This window comes from Myotis brandtii, unplaced genomic scaffold (genome assembly GCF_000412655.1).
Source record: "Myotis brandtii unplaced genomic scaffold, ASM41265v1 scaffold356, whole genome shotgun sequence".
Taxonomy (NCBI): Eukaryota; Metazoa; Chordata; class Mammalia; order Chiroptera; family Vespertilionidae; genus Myotis; species Myotis brandtii.
Window position 1 is genome coordinate 1,873,171 of NW_005363687.1, and position 8,574 is coordinate 1,881,744.

The window sequence follows — 8,574 nt, forward strand, 5'->3', positions numbered from 1 at the left end:
GCGTGAAAGCCCTTGGTACATGGGCCCCACTCTTGGAGTTTCTGACCCAGCAGGTCTGTGGTGGGGCCTGAGAATTGGCATTTCTAATGGGGTCTCAGATTCTGCTGCTGCTCTAGACCCTGGGTAGTGCATGAGTCTGCAGCCAAATTGGTTCAACGTCAATCATTTCTCAATTGCATGCCTTACGCCTGGAGAATGTACCTGCTCTGTAAAGTGGGGTTACTCCTTAGAATTGCTGCAAAATGTTAATACTGTAAGTAAAACGCCTAGTTTTGATCAGACTCTTAAAAACTGTTAGCTACATTGCACAACTTTCACTCCTCTCCCTTTTCCTCACTCCTGTGACTGATCCCTTCCTATGTCCTGAAACACCTGGGCTTCGGGACACATGCTTTGTCTCTTCATTATGGCCATGGCAGGGATCCAGTGAACAATCACATTGTCGTTCTCCTGACTCCAGCCTTCAGCGCTTATCTGACTGGGACTGTCTCTGTGTTTCCATGGCTGCCTCGCTAAGCTCTACCCTTTGGCAGATTCTACCTTAATCTCTTTAGGACCACCATTCCAAATAGGCCCCGTTCTTGCTCAGCGGGCACATTTTCAGTATATCAGCAGGATAGGTAGGACCTTCTTTGGCACACACTACTCTACACACAGCAGCGATGACACAAAGTCTGTGCTTTCCTAAAAACAGGTCTTTCCTTTCCTGATTCTCTGCTGTCTTCTAGAATGTTCACTCACCTTGAAATGCCCTTCTCTTTCCTTTCCTGATTCTCTGTCTTCTAGAATGTTCACTCACCTTGAAATGCCCTTTCCCTCATTATCACAAAGCTGAATCCAATTCATTCTTCAAAGATGGGTTAACTTTGTGTCTCCCCATCCACAGGTGTAGCAAATGGTTTCACTTCTCATGACAATGCTGGCTGATGGGTGGTGGCTTCTTAGGGAGATTACAAGGATTCTGAGACCAGAGCGACCTGGGTTCAATCCAAAATGGGGTCATGATCGGTGAGCGAGGCCTGCCATGGGCTAGGTTAGTGCATGGAAGCATCTGCACTGTGCATTGCCTTCCCAGCCAGGTAGTGTACTGCACATGTTCAAAACATTTTTCCAAATTCACAAATCAATAACGCACCCTGAAATATCAATTTTAGCTAAGTTCCAATTATGATAGCCAATTTCCCCTTCTTCATTCCACACGGAAACCCAGGCTTGCTTGAGAGAATGATACTGCCAGGCTGAAAATCAGGACAGGAGTGCAAACATGCTTCTCCGTGTTCACTTGAGAAAGTAACGTCTGGATCAGGGGAATGGGCTGGTTTGCACGGAGGGCTGCAAGCTTGTGGGTATGTCCCAAGGGGCCAGGGGAAAGGCTGAGGGGGGATTCTCTCATATGACCAAGAACAACACAGGGTCTTGAAGGGATCTGCTCATAGAAGACCCTGCACCTGGAGAATGTGGTGGAATATATGCAAGGCACTTAAGTTATGCTTACATCCCAGGTCCACCATCTACCAGCTGTGCAGTTTGGACAGCTAATTAACCTTTTTGACCTTCAACTTTACTTAAAAAACACACACAAAAACAGGGGTCGCTATGCTTCCTCTGAGGACTGTTGTAGAAATTAAAGCAAAACGTGTGCATTGAAGACTGTGTATAGTATTTTGCTCAGTAAATGGTAGCAGTTCTTATGAAATTTATGGAAAAGCAATCAAGAAAATCCCTTTAACGCTATTAAAACCCCTTCGCCTCTTGTCCCTTGCCTCTGTTCTCACTATTAAGCATGTAAGATGATAAAATGACCTCTTGGCTCAATGTTACATAGCACCATGGCTACTAACTAATTAGCTCTAATTGATTGGAGTCATACAAGCAATGCTGCTGATATATTGTTGTTCCCCACCAACCAGCCCGCACTGGTGCTGTGAGGACGGAGCCTCGGTGCTCTATTGCAGTTACTGCATCCCACTTAAAAGAGGTGTCCTGTGGATGTTAATCAGAACTTAGTACCTTTCTCAGGACAGTTATTCTCTTAGATTAACATAGTTTATATTTCAGGTATTTGGGGTTATTTTATTCCTTTCCAGACAATGTTATTAAATGCTTTGAAATACATGTCATTTAGAAATGCAGTGATTTGTTCATTCAGTAAATATTTTGGGCATTTTCTGGGGCCAAGGTCTGTTCTAGGTACCAGAGCCACAATAGTGTACAAAGGAGGTAAAGCCGCCAATCCTGTGGAGGTGATCTTCTGGGGATGGAAGTTAGACCATCAACAGCTGAGCGAGCAAGCAAACAACCCTGCTGTACTTTCAGGTGTCGCCATTTCCTACAAAGAAAGTAAGGTGATAAAGCAGAGGCGATCAGGGTGAGGTGTGAGTGACCATTTTTGGATTGTGGGGCAAGCTGTGACCCCATTTGAACTCATATTCAGATAATGAAGAACTAAGCACATACATATATGGGTTCCAGGTCCTCTAAGTGGAGAGAAAAGGAAGTAATTCAACTCACCTGAGGACAGAAAGAAGGGCCCAGCGGTGGGGGCCCAGTGCTTGGAAGAACGTTAGGAATAGATGCTGGTGAGCTGGCAGGGCCATCATGGAGGCTGCTGCAGGGGGGTGAGGAGGGAATTCATTTGCTGCAATTCGAAGCGGGTGGACCATTATAAAAATGGTCCTGAGAAAAGGACCTCATTTTGTAGGTCCTTTTGAACATTGAATGCATGTAGATCTAACCGTCTAATGGATTGGGTGGTTTAAACTACAGTGGGGCCTTGACTTACGAGTTTAATTCGTTCCAAGACTGAGCTCCTTAAGGAGCTCGTTAATTCAAATTATTCTATCAACTCAATGCAAAAAATCAGCCGAGAGACAGCTGGTATCTCAAACTCTTTAGTCGGGACACTCGTAAGTCAAGGCCCCACTGTATGTTGACAAGGTGAAGAATCACTTGTGATTTATCTTCTTTCTAGATTCAGATTTTTGTTGTTGTTTAAAAAACAAAACACAGGATTTACCTTCTATTTTTTTGTTTTTTAAATTCAAAATCCTTTGAGTTGGCTTTTAATGTATCCTTTTATCCTGACAATCATTTTCAACATGCCTTGATCTGCTACATTCTTCCTTTCTTTCTTTCTCTCCCTCAATGTTATGCTGTGTCCTCTTTCTGTTTCTGTCTTTTGTGAAGCTTAGAAGAAATTAACAGAGTTTTGGATACAATGCCTCTGTTGTCCTTGGGTTACCTTGCTTTTCCTTTAGAAGGTCTGCTATGACCCTAACACTATTGCCTGGTTAAAGTTATGAGTTGTTGGAGTGTTTGGGGAGAGCAGTGTAGGGGTCTGCATGTATCATCTGGTAAAAATTCTAATGGTTTCACCTTTGCCTCTTGCCCGCCCCCCACCCCTCCCCATTTTTAAGTTGGAGTTGTCTTTTAATTTCTTTCAAAGACTCTGCAATTCTCTTTTATTTCAAATAGATGTTTCCCACTCTGGAACAATGTTCCATCCTTCATCACATGGTTATAGCTCTGTATTTTATGCAATTATGTATTACTCTTCATTGTTCGAAATTGTTACAGCTTTATGTTGACCTTTTGATCTCCATCTACACACATTACAGGCATTTACTGCTCTCTGCTCTGCTGCTTACTCATAGTCTAGAACAGCGGTTCTCAACCTGTAGGTCGCCAACCTGTGGGTCGTGGCCCCTTGGGGGGCCGAATGACCCTTTCACAGGGGTCGCCTAAGACCATTGGAAAACACATATATAATTACATATTGTTTTTGTGATTAATCACTATGCTTTCATTATGTTCAATTTGTAACAATGAAAATACATCCTGCATACCAGATATTTACATTATGATTCTTAACAGTAGCAAAATTACAGTTATGAAGTAGCAACGAAAATAATTTTATGGTTGGGGGTCACCACAACATGAGGAACTGTATTTAAAGGGTCACGGCATTAGGAAGGTTGAGAACCACTGGTCTAGAACCTTTCCCCAGCTAGAGAAATTCTTGTACAGAGCAGATACTGGTGTCGAGTCAGCCATGCCAGGAAAGTGCAGGAATGGTGTTTTATGCTCACCTTGGGCCTTCCTTCACAAAGCTGTAGTTCAATTATTTATCACTTTTAAGATGTAAATTATTCTTATGTTCCTCAAGTTTTGAAAATGTCTGCTTTTAATTTTAAAATGAATGTGATTCAATTTTATTAATTAAAAACCACAGAAGTTTAATGGGCCCTTTGAAATTGCATTCATTTGAAGAAAATGTGCCACACAATATTTAATGAGCTTTTGAAATCTCTAACATGCATACAGCATATAAAAATGTATTTGAAACATTTATAATATATAGTTTCTTTTACAAAATACTATTTTTCATGTAAATTCACTGGGTGAACTTTGAAAGGATAACAGTGATTAAGAAAAGTATTAAATAGAAGGTAATCCAAAAGTGGAAGGAACTCAATTCATAAAATCCCAGGCAGAGAAAGAAGCACACACGTTATTCTTTCCTGTGAAAGAACAGAAGTGATTCCCTCTCATTCTGTCACCCCCTCATAGAATAAAATTTGTTGGTGATAAAAATGAGCCAGACATGCCTGAAACAATAATTTTTCACTTCCCACTAGTATCACTCACCATGAAATATATATGATTGATGCAAAAAAACTCAAACCTAAGGTTTTATTCAGAAGAATAAAGTGGTGAGATTAGTGCAACTTCCTTGCAAACCAAAATATCCATTTGTGACTGTGTGGCTTTTCACTTCCTATGATGATAGTGATTTCAGAAAGGATAGAAAAGAATCAATCTAATCAGAGATGGCATGGCAATTTTAAAATTAAAAATATATGTAGTTTCTGAAATGTTGTCAATGAATATAAAATAGCCATCAAGAATAATGAAAAGAGGACACTAGTAAATTGTTTGCAATCATGTGTTCAGATGTTAGTTTAACAAAATAAAATGGCAAAGTGTCTAGGAAATTCTCTTTCTAAGATCAGAGAAGCTTCTTTTACCAAAAGTTTAAAGCTGATGGAAGGTTGGATAAAATAAAAAATAAAAATCCACTACCATTTTTTCCAAGTCTGAATTCTTATTTTAAAGGAAGAAGTACCCATCATATTTAGAATTATTATCAGTTTTTATTAACACCTTTCTTCTTAATAGTTTAGCTTCAAGCACTTTAAAGAACAAAAATGAATTAAAATAACTATTACATACCTTAACTAATAAAGAATTTAAAGATAAAAAATAACTATTACATATTTACATTTGCTTTTTTCGCTAAGGACAAGAATACTAGTATGAGTATGATGAGAAAAGATAGGTTACAGAGGGAGACTCATTTAAAAATTAAGAAATATTTTACCCCTACGATTCCTTTAGAAACACTTTCTAAAGAAGTATTCTAGTATAAGGCCCTTGACACTACTAGTATCAGAGAACTACGAACAAGCCTAACCTGGTAATTAGTAAAACTGGTAAAAGCTAAAATTTAACTCTGTTTATTTTATTGTATTGTTTGTGAGCCATAGCCATAAGCATTGCATAGCTTATTTTATCTTCCCATCAATCCTATATTGCAATTTTCAATTATTACTCATTGATCAGGTAAGACAGAAGAAACCTCTTGCTGAAAGCAGCCCACTAGAAACCATGCCCACACAAAGCCACGCCCACCTGACTCCAGACCAGGGCTTTGCACTTAGGCTGGCCTCTGCACTTCATTCTAGTTTTCTTGCCCTACAAGGTCATTCCTCCATGGGATATTTCCTCTGGCTCCATCTAGACCAATGGTTCTCAACCTTGGCTGCACATTAGAATCACCTGGGAACCTTTTTAAAATCCTGATTTCTGGGCCTCATCCTCCGGAAATTCTGTTTCTTTGTTACTAATGTTGTGGCCCCAACCCATAACAAAGAAACAGAATTCAGGAGGATGAGGCCCAGAAATCAATTTTAAAAAGATTCCCAGGTGATTCTAATGTGCAGCCAAGGTTGAGAACCATTGGTCTAGATGGAGCCAGAGGAATCTGGGCCTCATCCTCCGGAAATTCTGTTTCTTTGTTACTAATGTTGTGGCCCCACCCCATGTTTAAAATTAATTAAATATTTAAAAAATAAAATTAAAGTTTCAGTCTTCCACTATAATTATGAATCCAACCCCCCAGAGATAACAATTGTCAATGTTTCTTTTAATGGTTTAAAAACTACTCATGACATTTCTGGAAGATTGGTGTTTCGTTCTCTTTTACCAGTAAAGCCTTTAACTGATTCAGATGGGAAACCTCCACTTCATCTAACTCATATTCCATCCCATTGTGTCTGAACTTTTTCAGTTGACTAATTCAAGAAATATCTAAACAACCACCTGCTAGGCTAGAGAAGGCTGGGTAGACCAAATGATTTTTAATATACCTTTCAGCTGTATTACTCTTTGAGAGAAAATATACATTGAAAGTTTTATTTAAATAAAAACATAGCTTACTAATATGTTTAAAATGAATTAAATATTAAAAAAATAAAATTAAAGTTTCAGTGTTCCACTATAATTATGAATCCAACCCCTCAGAGATAACAATTGTCAATGTTTCTTTTAATGGTTTAAAAACTACACATGTATATCTATTCCTTAACTTAACGTCATTAATTAATGTAAGTTACGTGTGTGCTCAAACTACCATCTTCTATTGGAATTCACTGATTATCTCTTGCCAAAATTTTCCCAGAATTGATATGTGCGTAGGGTTAGGAAACTTTTCAAAAGTTCACCTTAGAATTCAGCTGCACAGACTGACATTTCAACAGAAGACAGGGTCTATCTGATTTTCATTTTATTTGTAGGATATTGAAAGGCAAATTTCCCAGAGCGGTCAGGCACTGACATGACCCGAAAGGCTGGGCTGTTTGTAACGGGAGTCTAGTTTTCCTTCAGGCAGCGGCCAGTGAAAAATGCTCAGGGCTGGACTGGCGACTTTCAGCAGAGACATGATGGCAGGCTGTCTGGAGTCTGAGCTGTCTTTTTCAGAAGCTTGGTAGGGAATTATTTTTAAACAGAAGTGCTAACTCTTACAAGTATATCTAGTTACCAACCTCTTTATGTTTTTCTGTTGGGGTCCAGCCCCAGGAGGTCCAGGGGTTCCCAAAGGTGTGGACGGATTTCTTGTATCCAAAATGCTGCATCACTCCGGCCCCGCTGGCTTCCTGGGTAACAGCTGTCCCTATTTTATGTATTGGTAACAGGAGTAATTGGGCAATTCTCTGGTTGGGCTGAATCTGTATAGTTGTGGTGGGTGGGGAAAGTAAAATCTGTATTTCTCCTGTGTAGTCTGCATCAACAACTCCTGGGATGACTAAGATCCCCTGTAACGAGGTGGAGTTCCGTTCTAATATTAAACCTACAGTTCCCTCAGGCAGCAGCCCGGACACATCTAAGGACTCCCAGGGGGCAGGTCCAACTCCGGAGGCCGACAGGCCTTTCGATGGGAAGGCAAGTAAAAGCTCAGCTTGTCCCCTCTGGCCGAGGAGTTTCCCCATCGGTGCCGGCCAGAGTGGTTTTGGAGATTTTTTCCCCTTGCAGACTCTTCTTCCCTTTGTTTCCACCTGTTTCATTTCCGATGCTTCTCCATCTTCTCCAAGGTCTTGCTGGAATCGGGTGGACTCTGGTCCCCAGGATTCATGTAGGATTTCTCTATGATGACCAAGGCCTCTTTTATGTAGTTCTGCATCGCAGACACGGCGGCACAGATGGCCTGGCTGCCAAACCCGTGGGTCATCAGGCTGAAGTGAGACAGGCAGTTCTGAATGTTCGCCTCTAGGACCGGGGCCGGCCGGCTGTTCCCATTGGGTGTTCGGTCTTGGTGGAGGAGGTCTGTGAATTCTTGACACACTTGCTGTGCGGCCAGCAACATGTTCTTCCTCGTTGCCATCTCATTCCGTCCTCGGAGATGAGGTCTAGTTAAGTACTCGGCCACCGGCTTACTAGGAAACTCAGCTTCACAGACATATGCAAAGTCCCGAGCCAAGTGAACGGCCTCCCCTTCTACTAAGGACGTCAGGAGGGTGACGCGTGCAGCCTTCCGTCTGCCGGCTGGAAGGTTCAGCCCCATCTTGTCCAGCTTCTCCCGCAGGGACCGAACTCCATTTTTAGACTTGGCTCTTCTGAGAACACCTCCCAGTATTGAGGCATTTAAGCACTCAGGCGGGACAATCGCCTCTGGACTTCGGCAACTGTCACTTTGTATTTCGACGTGGAGCCCAGGAGGGACAATCTTCCGGGGACGGAGCAGAAGACCTCACTGGGGTTCATCACAGCCCCCACCAGCTCCTTCTGACAGGGGAGACTCAAGGCATTCTTGGTCATTGAAATGGGACCTTTGCGAATCCCAGTCTGATCATGCAGAAGCCGGTGCTGCTCATCCACCCTCTGCACCTCGTCCATCGGGTCCCCCATGTCATGAAGGCCCAGGTTCTCCGCCCGTCCCGCTGCGTCCAGGGCGTGCGTGTGGGGCAGCAGCAGGTCCGAGCGGCGGAAGCCATCCCTGCGGGCGCTCATAGCGCCGCC

General features: G+C 42.1%; 1 protein-coding gene and 1 pseudogene across 1 annotated transcript in view; one reads left to right on the forward strand and one right to left on the reverse strand.

Moving 5' to 3' along the window:
• The window catches only part of NRG3 (neuregulin 3), a 1,093,034-nt gene that overhangs the window by 410,107 nt on the left and 674,353 nt on the right, over positions 1-8,574 (forward strand). The window lies entirely within an intron of this gene.
• Positions 7,548-8,574, reverse strand: part of LOC102257945 — a 1,498-nt pseudogene continuing 471 nt past the window's right edge.